The sequence below is a fragment of the Pteronotus mesoamericanus genome, unplaced genomic scaffold, assembly GCF_021234165.1.
Source record: "Pteronotus mesoamericanus isolate MK-2021 breed Mesoamerican mustached bat unplaced genomic scaffold, CSHL_Meso_final contig_124, whole genome shotgun sequence".
NCBI lineage: Eukaryota > Metazoa > Chordata > Mammalia > Chiroptera > Mormoopidae > Pteronotus > Pteronotus mesoamericanus.
The window spans coordinates 6,542,747-6,561,346 of NW_026555051.1; the positions used below are offsets into that span (position 1 = coordinate 6,542,747).

The window sequence follows — 18,600 nt, forward strand, 5'->3', positions numbered from 1 at the left end:
ACATTCAGAATCCCAAATAAACAAGAGTTCAGATGGTTGTTTTCCTTTACTTTTGTAATCCACATCCAGGCTGAAAATCTGAGCCTACAAGTCACAGTGCCCACAAAGTCTGAGCAACTATCAGGCACATAGGAGAACCTACAGAATATTTTTTCCTATCTTTTTATCATAAAGATTTTCAAATATTGAAAAAAGTTTAAAGTCTAGTACTATAGATATTGCTATATACCTCACATAAATTTAACAATAAAATTTTTAAATTTGCATTATCTTTATGTGTATACAAATACACATAAAACTATAAAAGAGCTATAATTACTTTTCTTGCTGAATTATTTGTAAAGAATTTGAAGATATAACTACACTATATCCCTAACTACGTCAGCATTCATATCTTAAGGGAATTTCTTCTATATAATATTATATAGAATATATAATTATCACAACTAAGAAAATTAACACAGTTATATAACCCAATATCTACACAATATTCAAATTTTCTCAATTGCCTTTGATTTGTTTTCCAAACTATAATTCAACCAAGATCCACATACTATATTTTTATTAATACATTTCATTTTTTAGAATGGTTTTAGGTTTACAGCAAAATTAAATAGAAAGTAGAGTCTCCAACATATATATTTTTATAAGTTTTCCCTTGATCTATTTTGATGTAAAACACCGTTTTTTTTTCCTAATGACATTGCCTTTTGAAGGAACAAAGATGTCATAGGATGATCAACAGTCTAGATGAGTGTGGTGTAAGATAATACGTAATTCTATCTTATTTTCTGTAAAGAGAAAAGCAGCTCTAAAGCCTTGATTATATTCAAGTTAAACTCTTAAGAAAATCTTTTTTTTTTTTTTTCCCCCTCAGAGAAAGGGGAGAGAGAAAGAGAGGAAGAGAAACATTAATGTGAGAAAGAAACATCAATTGGTTGCCTCTGGTGGACATCCCAGCCGGGATTCAACCTGCGACCTAGGCATGTTGTTGTCCTGACCAGGAATCGAACCAGTGAACATTTGCTTTGTGGGATGCCACCCAATCAACTGAGCCACGCTGGCCAGGGCAACAACAGAACTTTCATTATTGGAGATACTTCATAATTGCATCACATCAAGAGTCACATATGTCAGGTTGTCAAAATACTGGTGATGTTAAATTGGATCATTTATTTAAAGGATAACTCTGGGTCCTAATTTTAAACATCTGATTTTTCCCTATGTAATTTCTGGGGTGATGCCATGGCATTGTGGGAAGATCTTTTCCCCTAAGAGTTTTTAACTCTAATGGCTTTTCAATTCTCTGCTGAACCATGCATGAGCAATGGTGGAAATTATAAATTAGTAATTTAATAATTCTATAATTGTTTTAAACTTATTACTTGACATTGTAAAGGGTCTTTCTGATAAATACTTTGTCATTTTTAAATCTAAATTATTTTATTGTTTCTTTGAAAATGAGGGTGAGATAAACTTTTTTTTTAATACTAATTTTGAGGAGGTTATTTATTTCATTAAAAAATTTTATATGGTTTTTATAATAAATTGAGCTCACAAAAATGTAATTAAAAGCATGGGATATTGAAAATTAATTCTTTCTTCCAATTTTAGGCATTATTTAATTCTTGGTTTGGGAATAAAATATTATATTTTTTGAGCACTTAATGGGTGCTGGTCAATTTGTAAATTAACAACTATCCTTGCAAGTAGAAATCACCATTTTGCAGAAGAGAAAGTATATAAGAAAATGTACATGGTTAAACATATCACCAAATATTTAGTTACCAAATAAGTTCCAGAGCCAAGATTAGAACCTAAACATTTCTCCCTTTAAGGAAGCTTCACTCTCTGTAGTGTTCCTTATTAGCTCTCTTCTACAGGGCCATGAGCTTCATATCATGTATATCAAACTTTCCAATGCACAAAACTGAGGTAGACTTGGAATCTACTGAAAGAAAGTGGATATCATTAGGGTTTTAAAATGTACTCAGGATTTTGTAATTACTAGGTTTGGTGAGACCAACAGATGAAGAGACTATTGCATTGAAAAATAGTAACTCAGAGCTACCAGGAGGAAAGGGGATGCCACACCACTTAGGGCCTCGCAGGAAAGCACCAGCATCGGTCCTCAGTCAGGAGAAAGACACAGCATCAGACAGAGGCTTTTGTGTGGTTTTCACAAAAAGGAATGGGCAAAGCAGGGTAGGCAAGATGAGCAGGTTTAGGATTGGAGAGTTTGAATAATTCCAGTGGGCTCTGGATATAGCAGTACGTGGCACTGAGGTGTTTTAGGGCAGAGGAATAATGAATGTCCTGGGACTCCAGGAACCTGATAAAATGAATCATATGGGGAGGGTTTATGGATTTCGAGTTGGTTGGTTTACATTTAAAAGGCTTACTTTAGTGGCAAGTCGCTTGCTTTCTCTAAGAATTAGCTATCCCTGAGAGGGGCAGTCTGTAAAGTTCCCAGATATCAAGACATCATAAAATATGAATAATAAAGAACAATAACAATGGACATTGTCCAAAAGTTAAGGAACTATATATAAGGGGGATAGATTTCTCTACAAAGTTATTTAATATTGTGAGACTCTACACTGTGCTAATACTTAATCTTAACCACTCAAAACTTATGTCATGTATCAGTTAAGTGTTAGACCACATTTCATATCAGATGATTTGTTTATATTAGGGACTGGATTTTGTTTTTAATCAACACAGAATTATAAAATATATTAGCATAGAAGTTTTTGGAGAAAATCTTGCCAATAACACAACATAAAATTTTATATTTAGGAAAACCTAAATATTATTTATGTGAAACTGCTAGCAACCTGTATTGCAGTTCATTGTGCTTCATATTATCATACAGGCTCTAGATGTTTCAATAGTTTCATTGAAAACGAGTAATGTTTTTATATCTACTTAATGTATACTTTGTGTGTCATGTGACTATATTGTATAATTTAGAATATTGTCATGAGAGATGTTACTTTTTCTTTAAAAGTAAAAAAAAATTATTAACCTTTCACTACAATATATTTATTAATTTTAGTAACAACTCTGTTATTGGCAGAGAGTGACAGTTCTACATTTATCAGATGTCAGTGCAATGATATAAGATTTACAAGATGTTAGGTGACTTCCATCTGGTTAGTACTGGAGCATCTGCCAGTGCACATTATCAAGCAGAGGACACAGACACTAAGGGCTGAAAAGCAGCAGTCTAACTCTCATCTTGTTGGATAAACAGAATATTTTTGGCTCCACCAACATATCAGTGGAACTAAAATAAATCTCTGGCAATCAAATTAGTTTCTATAAATAGTTACAACTTTATATTTAATACCTAGGATATTAATATGGAGATGGTAAAATTCATTTCTCCGATATTTAAATGTTGTTATTTACTGGATCCATGATAAGTTTCAGAATTCCTTCTGCTGTGAATAAGCTCTTTAGAAAACTGAGACTAGCTCATGGTTCTGGGGACAGGTTTCCCCATTCAGGTTTTTACATGCCAATTATTTAGTTAAGTTTGTTCTGTTTCTTTCATTAAACATGTAATGACATATGTCTTTCATACTCTGGCTTTTCAAAAAGAGGATTAAAAAAGCATAGGTAAATCAATAGAAATTCACCGTTTCTATTGTTTGTTTGTTGGGTTTATTGTTGTTCATTAGTTAGACCTAACCTCACTCAAAACCAACAACTGTACTTGCTTTCAAAGAAGCATAGCTATAAAAAGGTAAAAATATAAAGAATAAGACAATTGAAAGAAAGATAATGTTTTTAAAAATTGGAAAACAAATTGAAGCCAATGGCAAAACTGGTATATGGAAATTTCCATTATAGCCAGTATTTGACCACAAACTGGGACGGTGTGTTTTCACAGCTGAAGGTAGAGGGCAACTGGCTTAGCTAAGAGAGGCATAAAACCTTAACTGATAAATGGCAGACAGTCCGAAGTAACGCTAAGTTGACAAGGTATAATAAAGAGTAGAAAGCTGTATTTTTAGAGTCTCTATACCAATGTTATTTATTTGATAATTTGTAACTGATAGTATATCTTATTAAAATTTTTTGAAGGTGCTTTTCTAAAAATTATTAAATTATTAACCAATAGTGAAAGTTAGTATAAAGGCACACAACAAAATATTTTTTTAAAACATTGGATAATTAGCCCTAGCTGGTGTGGCTCAATGGATCAGCCTGCGATCCGAAGGATCGCCAGTTTGATTCCCAGTCATGGCACATGCTTGAGTTGTGGGCCAGGTCCCCAGTGGAGGCGCACAAGATGCAACCTCAAATTGATGTTTCTCTCACTCTCTTTCTCCCTCCCTCCCCTTTCTAAGAATAAATAAATAAATAAACCTTTAAAAAAATACTGGATAATTAGTCCAAAGTGTTGAGTTCAGTTCAGGGCAAGGTTCCTATTCTGTTAATTAAACTTTGGGACATTGAGCCCCAGTCAAGTGGTTCAGTTGTTTGGAGCATCATCCCATAAAACCACAGATTGCTGGTTTTACCTGAGTCAGGGCACATAACTAGGTTGCAGGCTCCATCCTCTCTCAGGGCACATATGGGAGGCAACAGATTGATGTTTCCTTCTCACAGCAACATTTCTCTCTGTCTCATCCTCTCTCTAAAATCAATAAACATATCCTTGGGTGAGGATTAAAGGAGGGGAAAAAAAAGAAACTTTGGGACGTTCAAAGACAGGCGAGGGGAGATCTTTGGATAAAAAGCATTGTTCTCAGTCTACAAAAATGGAAAAAATAATAGGGTAGTTAATAAATAATGAGTCCTTTGGAACTATATTTTTCTGCGGATTGTGTTTGTTCAAGGACCACATTCCATTAAAATGGCATAATTAAGTTTAAGTGTAGCCAAAATATAGATATGAGCCAGGTTGATTGATGACATCTACAAACCCAAAAGTGACACGTCTCTCTTTTCACTATGGTCTTTCAGAGTCTCTCAGTCTATTGTAGCACAAGGGAAAAAATGATATAGGTTGAATTAGAGCATGTAGATTTGAATCTCAGTCCTCACTTGATATCATTCTTCCATCTTAGGCAAATTATTTTATTCCTTCTTCAAGGCTTCAGAAACTCTTTCTTGCACACTGGTTTTCTCTCTTACCATGGACAAAATTTGGGAAGCATTGTAGTTCAAACAAACGTATGGGTTTTGTGGTTAGCTAACCCTGCTCTCCACTTCTACCCTTTATAGTTACTTGGTCTTAGGAAAAGTGTTGAATCTCTCTGAGCTTCCATTTTCTATCCTAGAAATGGAGATAATGATCCCTACCTTTAAGACTGCACACAGTATTAACCATGTTTAAAATGTGTGGAATATAGCAGGTACTTGTTGAATGGCTATAAATGTTGTTGAGACTATATCCGTCATTATTAATATTATTATTTCAGTTATATATATTCTTGGTGTTCTAATTTTTATTCTTTTCTTTTTTATTTAATTTATTTGGGTGACATTGGTTAATAAAATTATATAGATTTTAGGTATACAATTTTATAATACATCATCTGTATACTGGATCATATGTTTACCACCGCAAGTTGAGTCTCCTTCCATCACCATTTAATCTCCTTTTACCCTCCTCTACCACCCCTCACCCTTTTTTCCCTCTAGCAATCCCATAATTTTGTCTGAGTCCATGAGATTTTCCTTTTTTTTTTTTGCTTAATCCCTTCACCCTTCTCACCCAGCCCCCAATTCCCTTCCTTCTGACAGCTGTCAGTCTGTTCTTTGTATCTGTGAGTTTGTCTCCACTTTGTTAATTTTCTTCATTAGGATGCTCATTTAAGTGAATTCATATGGTATTTGTTTTATTCAAGGTATAACTTACTTTATTTAACTTTAGATATATTAAATATTTCACAGTCCCCTGGAGATTTTATAGTTTAGTGGTAACACTTTAAGCAACAGAATTTACAATATGTAAAGAAACATCAGAATAGTCCTTTGATTGAAGGAGACAAAGGGCCAGGATGTCCATCTGGCCAGCTTCTTCTCATTAAGTACACAGAGATCCCTGAAGCCATTCGGTAGAACCCAAAATATCTAAATAATACATTTTGGAAAATCCTAGTCTAAAAGGTTTATTTTACAGATATGAAAATTGATTCAGAAATATAATGTGATGAACCCTAAATCTTACAATTAATTGAAACCGATGTTAGTTACAAATGTTGCTAGCTCTTAGTCCAGGATACTTTCCTCATGGTTTCTCTCTACCATGGGCTTTTGTATTCATATTCACTGGCAATATTTCACATGCTATCTCTTTATGCTAATTTAAATATGCATGTAAATTGGACCTTTTTATTCCTTTCAACAAAACAACTTAAGTACAAGGAGGTTAAGATTCTGAAGAAGATATAACATCTAACTATTCTATCCAGAAACGCTTCATTTAAAAATAATCTAACATAGAAAGAGAGAAGATGGAGGAGGAGTAAATGGAAGTCACGCTGACCTCCTCTCAAGACCAAACTGGAAATGCGACTAAATAGTGGAGAAATCACCTGGAAAACAATGGAACGATAGAGGGAGAGGGGCCTTGGAGCCATGGACAGATAGTGGAATCAACTCTCACACATCCCAACAGGTGAGAAGTGTGGTGGAGGCTTGAGAGGGTGGGCTGGGTGCCCACGGGCACCAGCACCAGAGGGACATTGAAACGGCCAGTTAGCTCCTCCTGAGAAGAACAGGGTCTGAATCATAAACAGGGACCCCTAGACTAGGCAGCTGAAACCAGGAAAACACACAGACAAAATGCAACTCTGAAAAGCTTAGGGCTGCTCTCTGCCAGAGACGGGCAGTTGGAGATGCAGTGACATTTAAAGGGCCAACGCAAAAATTTGCAGTGGCAGCCACCTTCCTTGATCTCTGGGTAGAGGCGGCAGCAGAGTGGACTGGTGCCTGAGGAAAGATTGGTGAGGAAAACTTTGTGAAGAGAACAGAGACAGTGGCCAGCGGAGTCCCGGTCATAACTCACCTCCCACTCTGCAGCTACCAACTCGCCCAGGCATAAGAGAATCAATTAGCCTGCCTTCTGTGCACTCTACCCAGAGCTTATGCATGCATGGGCTGGGGTGCTGAGTGCAGAGTGGCTGGAAAAACTAGAGGATCCCTGGTAAAAAGGGACACAGAGCTGCCCAAAGACACTTGAGGAGAGATTGGAGTCAGAGGCATTGGGGAAAGAACTGGAGGAGTAACCAGGAAGTTCCGGAGCTGACTCCTTCCCCTTTCCATAGTCTCCATTTTGTGCAGGCAGACCGCGCCCCAAAGAGGCAGCAGTGGGAAAGGAAATAATAGCCCTGCCCTCAGGACAGTCCGACCAGGACAGGAGTTGCGTGCGGGCCTTGGTGCTGAGTGCAGAGCTGCTGGCAGAGATAGTAGACCTGGGGCTAAAGGGGACACAGAGATGCCTAGAGACTTGAGAAGAGACTGGAGGCGGAAGCATTGGGGAGAGAACTAAGGGAGTAGTCTTGGGGGATATCGGTGCTGACTCCTTCCCCAGTCCACGTTCTCCATCTTGTTCAGGCAGAACACTCCCCTGAGTGACAGCAGCCTATAAAGACATGATAGTTCCGCCATCAGGAGGCACTGCTCCGCCCTGTAGTGTCTAAGCCTGACAGATGAAGACAGAGTGACCAGATTGACAATTGCAGGAGACAGACACAGACAGTAGATTCCTGGAAGGCTCAAACAAATGGCCAAAGGTCAGACAAGGTCAACGACTGACATCATCAGAGGCAGAGCCAGAAAGAAAAGAAAAGAAAAAATAAATAAATAAAAAGACTCGCCTACTACCATAGAAGTTTAATCCACAAAGTCAGGAAATCTATATGGATCAATTGAAGAAGTGCAAAAAAAAAAAAAAGAAAGAAAGAAAGAAAAGAAAAGAAAAAAGAAAGACTCACAAATAAAGGGAAGGAAAAAAAGGAAAAGAAACACCCCCTAAATGAGGGTAAAGGAGGAATCCCCACAGAGAGAGCTAAATGAAATAGAGGCAAGTGCACTATCAGATATTGCACTCAAAACAATGGCTCTAAGTAAGCTCAATGAGCTCAGCCAGCTTAAAGACAGCTATGAGAAACTGCAGGGAAACTATCAGGAACTTACAGCAAATGATATCAATCTGGAAAAGGACACAGAAACTATCAAGAAGACACAAGAGGACATGAAAAATACCATGTCTGAATTGAAGAACACAGTAGAAGGAATCAAAAGCAGACTACATGAAGCACAGGATTGAATCAGTGAGCTGGATGACAAGGTTGAAAAAAGCTCCCAGAAAGAAAAATAAATGGAAAAAAGACTAAAAAAGAATGAAGAGGCATTTAGGGAAATGCAGGACAACCTGAAATGCAATAATATCTGCATAATAGGGATACCAGAAGGAGAAGGAGAGGAGCAAAGGATAGAGAACCTCTTTGAAAGAGTAATGATGGAAAATTCCCCCAATTTGAGGAGATAAAAGGTCATACAAGTCCAGGAAGCACAGAGGGCCACATTCAAGAGGAACCCAATGAGGCCCACTCCAATGCACATCATCATTAAAATGACCAATATTAAAGTCAAAGAAAGACTCCTAAAGACAGCAAGGGAGAAACAGGTAAGACATACAAGGGAGGTCCAATATGGTTAGCAGCTGACTTCTCAACTGAAACACTACAGGCCAGAAAGAATGGAAAGAAATATTCCAAGTCATGAAAAGCAAGGACCTGCAGCCAAAGCTACTCTACCCAGCAAAGCTCTCAATTAAAATAGAAGGGGAAATAAGGAGTTTCCTGGACAAAAGAAAGCTAAAAGAATATGTCTCCACCAAATGAGCACTGCAAGATATGCTAAAGGGACTGGTTTAAGAAGATGAAGAAAAAGAATGAGAAAGAGAAAAACACAGATACAAAGAGAAAAAAATGAATGTCTCTATCAATAATGACTCTCAATGTAAATGGACTAAATGCCCCAATCTAAAGACACAGGGTAGCTGAATGGATAAGAAATCATGACCCACACATATGCTGCCTACAAGAGACCCACCTCAGAACAAAGGACCTACACAAATTGAAAGTAAAGGGATGGAAAAAAATATTCCAAGCAAATGGGCAAGAGAAGAAAGCAGGGGTAGCAATACTTATATCAGATAAAATAGATTTCAAAACACAGGCCATAAAAAGAGACCCAGAGGGGCACTTTATAATACGTAAAGGAAGAATCCATCAGGAAGACATAAACATTGTAGACTTATATGCATCCAACATAGGAGCCCCCAAATATATAAGGAAAATCTTGGATGACTTCAAGAAAGATATAGACAGCAACACATTGATAGTAGGGGATTTTAACACCCTATTGTCAAAAAATGACAGATTTCCAAACAAAACATCAACAAGGATACTGTGGAGCTGAATGATGCATTAAATCAAAAGGACTTAACAGACATATATAGAACCTTACATCCCAAAGAAGCAAAATACACATTCTTTTCAAATACTCATGGAAGTTTTTCAAAGATAGACCACATGATAGAACACAAAGCAAGTCTCAACAAATTCAAGGAAACTGAAATAGTACTAAGTGTTTTATTGGACCACAAGGGCTTGCAACTGGAAATCAACCTCAAGGAGAAACCTCAAAAACTTGCAAACTCATGGAGACTGAATAGTAGACTATTAAACAATGAATGGTTCAATAATGAGATAAGAGAAGAAATCAAAAAATGTCTGGAAACAAATGAAAATGAACAGACAACAGTCCAAAACCTATGGGACACAGCAAAGGCAGTCCTGAGAGGGAAGTTCATAGCAATACAAGTCTACCTAAAAAGATAGAAATATTTCAAATAAAAGACCTAACACTACAACTTCAAGAACTGGAGAAACAACAACAAATAAATCCCACAGCAAGTAAAAGGAAGGAAATAATCAAGATCAGATCAGAACTGAATGACATAGAGACAAAAAGAACAATTCAAAGGATCAACCAATCCAGAAGCTGGTTCTTTGAAAAGATAAAGAAAATTGACGAGCCTTTAAGCAGACTCATCAAGAAAAGAAGGGAGAGAACCCAAATTAATAATATCAGAAGCAAAAGAGGAGAAATAACACCTGATACCACAGAAATACAAAGGATTATCAGAAACTACTATGAACAATTATATGCCAAGAAATTTGAAAACCTTGATGATATGGACAAATTTTTAGAAAAGTATAATCTTCCAACACTGAAGGAGGAAGAAACAGACTGATAACAACCGGGGAAATTGAAGCAGTAATCGAGAAAGTCCTGGAACACAAAAGCCCAAAGCTGGACAGTTTCACAGCAGAATTTTACAAAACATTTAAGGAAGAGCTAACCTCAGACTATTCCAAAAAAACCAAGAGGAGGGAAGACTTCCAGACTCTTTCTAAGAGGCCAGAATCACCCTGATCCCAAAACCAGATAAAGACCCTACAAAGAAAGAAAACTACATGCTGATGAAAACTAATTTCACTGATGAACATAGATGCTAACATCCTCAACAAAATATTGGCAAACTGCATCCAGCAATACATTCAAAAGATTATCCACCACGATCAAGTGGGATTCATCCCAGGAATGCAGGGATGGTTAAATATACGCCAGTCAATAAATGTAATACATCACATAAATAAGAGAAAAGACAAAAACCACATGATCATCTCGATAGATGCAGAAAAAGCATTCGATAAGGTACAGCACCCATTTATGATCAAAACACTCAGCAGAATGGGAATAAATGGGGCATTCCTCAACATGATAAAGGCCATATATGAAAACCCTACGGCCAACATCATACTCAACGGGCAAAAACTGAAAGCTTTCCCACTAAGATCGGGAACACGACAAGGATGTCCGCTCTCACCGCTTCTTTTTGACATTGTATTGGAAGTACTAGCCACAGTGGTCAGAAAAGAGAAAGAGATAAAAGTCATCCAAACAGGAAAGGAGGAAGTAAAGCTATCATTGTTTGCAGATGACATGATAGTGTACATAGAGAACCCTGTAGACTCTACCAAAAAACTCCTCAACTTAATAGGTGGATTTGGCAAAACAGCAGGATACAAAGTCAATATTCAGAAATCAAAGGCATTTTTGTACACCAGCAATGAAAGAGAAAAAGAAGAAATCAGAAAAAAATACCATTCGAAATAGCAACAAGAAAAATAAAGCACCTAGGAATAAATTTAACCAAGGAGGTAAAAGACCTGTACGCAGAAAACTATACAATATTGAAGAAAGAAATGAAGGAAGACACAATTAAATAGAAGCATATACCGTGCTCATGGATTGGAAGAATTAATATCATTAAAATGTCCATACTACCCAAAGCAATTCATAGATTCAACGCAATCCCTATTAAGATACCAATGATATATTTCACAGAAATAGAACAGACATTTCAAAAATTTATATGGAACCATAAATGACCCCGAATAGCTGCAACAATTTTGAGAAAAAAACAAAGTAGGGGGAATCACAATACCGGACATCAAACTAAACTACAAAGATACTATACTCAAAACAATCTGATACTGGCACGAGAACAGACCCATAGACCAGTGGAACAGAATAGAAAGCCCAACAATAACGCCATGTCTCTATGGTCAATTAATATTTGACAAAGGGGGAAAAAGCATAAAATGGAGCAATAATAACCTCTTCAACAAATGGTGTTGGGAGAGCTGGACGGCTACATGCAGAAAATTAAAATTGGATCATCAGCTGACATCATACACAAAAATAAATTCAAGATGGATAAAAGACTTAAATATAAGTCGCAACACCATACAAGTCCTAGAGGAGAACATTGACAGGGAACTCTCAGATATCCCACGCAGCAATTTTTTCACTGATATGTCTCCTAAAGCAAGGGACATGAAAGAATAAATAAGTGGGATCTCATCAAAATGAGAAGCTTCTGCACGGTCAAAGAAAACATCAGCAAAATGAAAAGGGAGCCAACCGTTTGGGAAAATATTATCGCTAATGATACATCAGATAGAGGTTTGATCTCCAAGATCTATAAAGAACTCACTCGACTCCACTCCAAGAAGACAAACGATCCAATCAAAAAATGGGCAAAGGACCTGGGCCGACACTTTTCCAAGGAGGAGATACAGAGGGCCCAGAGGCATTTGAAAGGATACTCAGCATCACTAGCCATCAGAGAAATGCAGATCAAAAGCACCATGAGGTACCACCTCACACCGGTCAGAATGGCCATCATAAACAGATCAACAAAGAACAGGTGCTGGCGAGGCTGTGGAGAAAAGGGAACCCTAGTACACTGTTGGTAGGAATGCAGACTGGTGCAGCCACTGTGGAAAGCAGTGTGGAATTTCCTCAAAAAGCTGAAAATGGACCTTCCTTTTGATCCAGTGATTCCCCTGCTGGGATTATACCCTAAGAATCCCAAAACGCCAATACAAAAGAACCTATGCACCTCAATGTTCATAGCAGCACAATTTACAATAGCCAAGTGTTGGAAGCAACCTAATTGCCCATTAGTAGATGATTAGATCAAAAATTATGGTCCATATACACAATGGAATACTACACAGCAGAAAGAAAGAAAGAATTACTACACTTTGCGACTGCATGGATGGAACTAGAGAGCATTATGCTAAGCTAAATAAGCCAGGGGGTGAAAGACAAATACCATATGATCTCACCTATACGTGGAACCTAACCAACAAAACAAAGATGCAAGGAAAATAAGACCAGCAACACTGAAAAAAAAAGAAACCAACAGAATCCAGAGGGAAGGAGAGAGGGGTGGGCAGTGGAAAAGGAAGGGAAAGGGCAAGTCAAGGAACATATAGCAAGGACTCATGGACAAAGCCAAAGTGGGGAAGGATTGAGGAAGGGAATTGGGGGAGGGGGCAGGGGAAAGTGATGGGGGGAAGGCAGAGACAAATATATTTGAAAAATAAATAAATTAATGAATAAATTAAAATAAAAAATAATGTAACATCAATCGATGTTACCACATTATCTTAATAAGGATATATGAATGAAAAGATATTTAAAAGATATTTGCCAGCATACATATCTCACTTTATGAAATGCTTAGAGAAATCATGAAACCAGAACAGTCTCATATAACATAAACTGAAATACCCCAACACTATATCATAAACCATATTAAAAATTTTTAAGAAAGAGAAATATGGTAGGGCAAGAAAGTGAAATTTTTGAAGTCACTTAGACAAAAGTAATTTCTATCACTTTTGGTATATGATGTGTTCACGTAATTTATTGTTTAGAGCTTTAGGCTCTAGTTCTATAAAGTGGAACATATAATACATACTCATCAGCTGTGATAGAAGAACTAATTGAGGTTTTGGAGCATACTGAAATAGAATATGCACTAAAACATTAGTTTCACTCATTGATAGCAGAAAAGGACTACATATTGGAAAATCCTGAAACAAAAAGACATGTGATAAAGCTTACATGCAGTCTAGTCAATTCATGTAAACAAAGTACATAAGTATTTGCCTTATTTTATATAAAATAAATGCAGCAAAAAGAAATATTGATATTTCTTTTAATGTTTTTCTGTTTAACATTCATTTTTACTCATTGTAGGCTTTTATTATTTACCTTCTTAAATATATTTACCCACTTATTTTTTATATCTTATAATGAATTAATTTTATGATAATATAAAAAGTAAGAAAACATGCTTAAGGCTTGTCATTCTATACTTACATACATTTTATTATGAAGATTAAAATTTACAGAAGACTAGAGTCAGACAAGGAATCCTCATTTAACCTACAATATAAACCAGATTTTTAAATTACAAAGATTTTGTTGAATTTAATTAATATAAATGTTTTACCTATTTATTAATTTTTACTTGAGAGACTATAAAAAACAAATGCCCTGTGCCATGCTCAGAACTAGTTAAGTTTTTATCTTTAAAAATATGAATATTCTCTTACATAGACACATTACATCTAACAACATTAATGCTTAGTCCTTGTTTTCTCCTAGCTTTAAATAAATAAATGGCCTTTAAAGTAAAAATACGTTTTTACGATGTTGGGTTCTATTCTACAGTTACACTGAATTATGTCACAGGCTCAAAAGATTACCTTACATTCACCTAAGTGAAAATAATAATTTGTAGCCCTAAAGTATATAAAATATTCATAGCAGAAACAAATATTACTTTATAAAACACAAAATTTAATAAGTCCACAGCCACCTTTTTAAAGTATATTTACAGACTCTAACACATCATAAAATATTAGAATATATAAATATTTTTAGTGAAAATTAAGAATAAGATATTGAGTTGATAGCACACATTTACAGACCTTTGGTAGAAGAGACTGTTACTTTTCACCCACCTTTGGTTTATCATATTGAATATGCATTCCTTCTGATAATTTCTTGGATGAATAAATGTAGAGAGTAAACCATAAATGGGAATTATGCATTTTTCTCAAAAAAAAAATCAGTAGGTTACAAAACATCATGGAAATAGCATTGGAGTTATGAGATGTGCTTTGTCATATACATCATTCATGTGCCCTTAAGTTAGTTACTTAACCTCTCTAAAGTTCGGTATGTTCATCTATTAATTAAGAATCATCAGAGCTGCTGCTTGCTATCACCTGTTACAGCGGGTTGCTTTAGGAATAATATATATAAGCAATATGTGTTTGTACTGTGTTTATACAGGTGTCAGAGAAATGAATGGCTCCATTTCCAATGTTGCAAGATACAGCAATATATACATTAAGAAAATTCTCAGGTAATGAGCAATCAATCATATTGTTCAAAACAATTTCTAACCTTCAGAATGTTTCTTTCTCCCACTTCTGAAAGACTGGCTTTTGATTATTTTTAAAACTGCATATTCATGTCAGAAGTGTAAAAGGAGCAAGACTCTCAGAATACAATCTTTATTCTTCCTTCACCATGGATGGCTTATCTTAAACAAGATTGAAAGAAACACCTGCTTGGTCTCAGACTAGGCATGAACAATCACTTACTCTTAATTTTATCATTCACTGAACAAACATATATTGAGAAATGAGTCTCACTCAGTCAGTGAGAAACATCCTGAGGAATCAGTTACATGGCAAATGAAAAAAACATAAACAGAGTATATAAGGCAGAGTAATATTCAGAAAATCTAAACTGACATATAAAAGTGACTTCCGATATTTTCTACCGAAGTCTGTGATTTGATGTGCAAATTCTTCTGCCTGGGGCCTACGCCTTGTGGATACAACCACATTGCCACACTTCCTGATGTGGCCCTATCTTATTCCTGAGGCACCCTTTTCCCAGTGTCATGGGGGAACTGCCCAGAGAAGTATGTGGGCTCTATTCTCTCTCACCTCCTATTTCCAACTCTTTAGTCTCAGAGTAATTTCTTCCCACAGTTTCCTGTTACCCATAAAGGTATTTCTAAAAAAAAATAATTTCAGTAATTGTAAACTTTTATAAAAAAATAAGTTTTTAGAAATTTCTTCTCTTTGCTCTAAAATTAAGTGAATTAATCAAATAAACAGCTAAGAGTTTTAACAAGTGAAAAATACTTAGCTACCCTCTTTGAATGGGATCACAGGACAAGAAGAGGAAAAACACACAGACTGTAACATCTTGGTAAATGTTTCTACTATGCCTACTGGAGTAGGAATTATGAGAGTGGGAGTTTCTGTGGAGAGATAATATAGAGAATATAAAAACAAAGGGGAAAGATATAATTAATACTTTTATAATAAAATCACCAACACTTATAGATGAATTGAAAAAGAGTGGGGAAAATGAGAGGAAGGAATCAATGTGAGAACATGAGGGGTTCTGTTTGGTCTTCCTACTCTTAGAAAACATTCCTGGAAAATATATATCCCCATGAACATTTATTTGAGTAAACAAATGCATCACCATTTTTTGAGACATGGTTCCTTTTTTATATTAGAACCATTTATAGAATGAAAAAGCTGCAATCCATCATGGAAATATGTATAAGTGTGCTACCGTCCACTGGGGTTTTTAGCATCCAAAAATTTTGAGTGCTGCATTCCCAGGGCACAAATTCTGATTGCCGTTCATACTGTCACCAAATGTCCTTCATGGGAACTGGTGATTCTCAAAATTTTTATCTTGTTTTAGCTTTTGAGAGCACAAAGACAAGGCACTTCTTAAATAATGCAGCTAGTGCATTCTCCCAGACAAATGGCGAATTAATCAGTCTCTAAATCCTTGTTTTTTGAAGACTTGTGCATTTTTAAAGAAGACGGAGTAATTGTTTAGTGACTTGGTGCCATTGATTTTCATTATGGATGGTGTTGGCTGGGTCTGTGTCAGGTCATCAGGGAGAGATAGCCTTTGCATAGCTAAATAAAATGGGGGAAAAGGTACCTCTTATTTCATATTCACAAGAACAAACTCCAATCCTTGAAGAAGTTTTGCATGACCTTCCTTGAAGGAAAACTTTTGACCATTGCATGATTTTCAAGAAATGACAAAAATCGGTACAGATATCAACAAGATACCTTGGCTTCAATGGTGCAAAAAATTCTCCACCTGGGACAATTTCAAAAGAAGAGGAGTCTAAAACAATATGAACAAGATGATTTAAAATATTCTATTGAAATCCATCATGAATTTTAAGCTATGGGTTAGAACATGTTTAGAATAGAACAATCAAATCAAATGAACACCACTTGCTTCAGCTGACAGAGCAGTGTTTTTGTTTTCATAAGTTCTATTGAGTTAGGCTTTCTGCTATTTTATGATGGTATAACCAGAAAAATTCATCTACTGATTCGCAATTGTTTACAGTTAAAATGCCTCTTGTTTGTTCAGAGATAACAATCTTTTTCTATATTTTCTAGATGGAATTCCCACACATTTGGCTTGGACATGAACTTGCTTTAAATTTATATTGAAATTTCATTCATCCTTCTCCATTTTGCTGAAAGGTGAGTTAAACTTTGTTCACTGCTGATCAGGTATTTATTTTAAACATAACCAACCTTATTTATTTACTCCCCAATTCCTAATCTACTTAGTTTGGACTTCAGCATCCAAGTTTCTGTAAATGAACTGTTTTCAGAAGCTTCAGTCTTTTTGAAATAAAATCTGTAATTTTTGTGCTTTACAATGGCTGATCCTTTTTTTTTTTTTTACAAGAAATCCCATAGTTGTCATATTGAGACAACTCTTTGAATTACTCCAAGTAATTCAAAGTGTGACTTTGAAAGAAAAGTGTGACTCTAAAAGGATGTTTGCCTTCATTTCTTTTTAGATATATGCCACAGCAATCCCCTCTTTTGAAGATAATTAAATGATTTGAGTCAGTGAGTTGTTACGCAGCTTAGGAGAAAGACAGGAGTTGTGCCTTGCTGGAATAAGGTGTTTGTGAGATTTGGACCCTCTAATGTATGTGATAATTTTCTTCTAAATACAGTCATTGATAGCTATTAAATAAATATATGTGATAAAGACATACTCAAAGACTCCAGATAATGACAATCAAATCTTGTTAGGTAGGATGTTAATATTGCAGAAAACTTGACAGGTAATTTAAGAGTCTGCAAAGATTTTACTGGAACTCCTGCTTAGGTAACTCGCTGCTATGCTTTTGCTGCTTCTAAGATTATTGCTTTATCTTTAACCTTTGGAATTTTAATTATGATGTGTGTTGAAATGGGCTTCTTTACATCCATCTTGTTTGGGACTCTCTGTGCTTTCTGGACTTGTATGGGTATTCCCTTCACCAAATTAAGGAAGTTTTATTTCATTATTTTTTCAAATAGATTTCCAATTCCTTGCTCTTTCTCTTCTCTTTCTGGTACCCCTATAATGTGAATGTTAGGATGCCTGAAGTTGTCTCATAGGCGTCTTCCACTATCCTCATTTTTTGGATTCTTTTTCCTTCTTATTCTGATTAGTTGTTTTTTGCTTTATTATGTTCCAAATCATTGATATGATTCTTGGTTTCTCTACTTTACTGTTGTTTCCCTGTAAATTGTTCTTCATTTCAATTAGTGTATCTTTCATTTCTGATTTGGTCTGTTTTTTGCTTTTGAGGTCCTCACTAAGTTCACTGAGCATCCTTATAAACAGTATTTTGAACTCTGCATCTAATAGATTGTTTATCTCCATTTTTTTAGTTATTTTTCTGGACTTTTGATTTACTCTTTTACTTGGGCCATGTTTCTTTGTCTCTTCATTTTGGCAGCCTCCCTGTGTTTGTTTTTATGTATTAGGTAGAGCTGTTATGTCTCCATGTCTTGGTAGCATGGCCTAATGCAGTAGTGTCCCATAGGGTCAACTGGCACAGCCTCCTCTGTCACCCAAGCTGGGTATTTGAGGTGCACCCTTCATATGGGCTGAGTACAACCTCCTCCTGTAGTTGAGCCTGAATTGCTCTTGGCAGGTCAATAGGAGGGATATACTAAGGTCAGTCAGCTGCAAGGACTGATTGGTTGTGATCACTGACCACCAACCACCACCCTCTGTGGAGGATCAGCTTTGCCAGGGTAAGGCAGTGTTGCTCTGACATGGTCT

The 18,600-nt window shown here is 36.0% G+C and overlaps 1 pseudogene; it reads left to right on the forward strand.

Moving 5' to 3' along the window:
• The first annotated feature begins 4,401 nt into the window (after window positions 1–4,401).
• Window positions 4,402–4,512, forward strand: LOC129082495 (uncharacterized; annotated as a pseudogene).
• The last annotated feature ends 14,088 nt before the right edge of the window (window positions 4,513–18,600 follow it).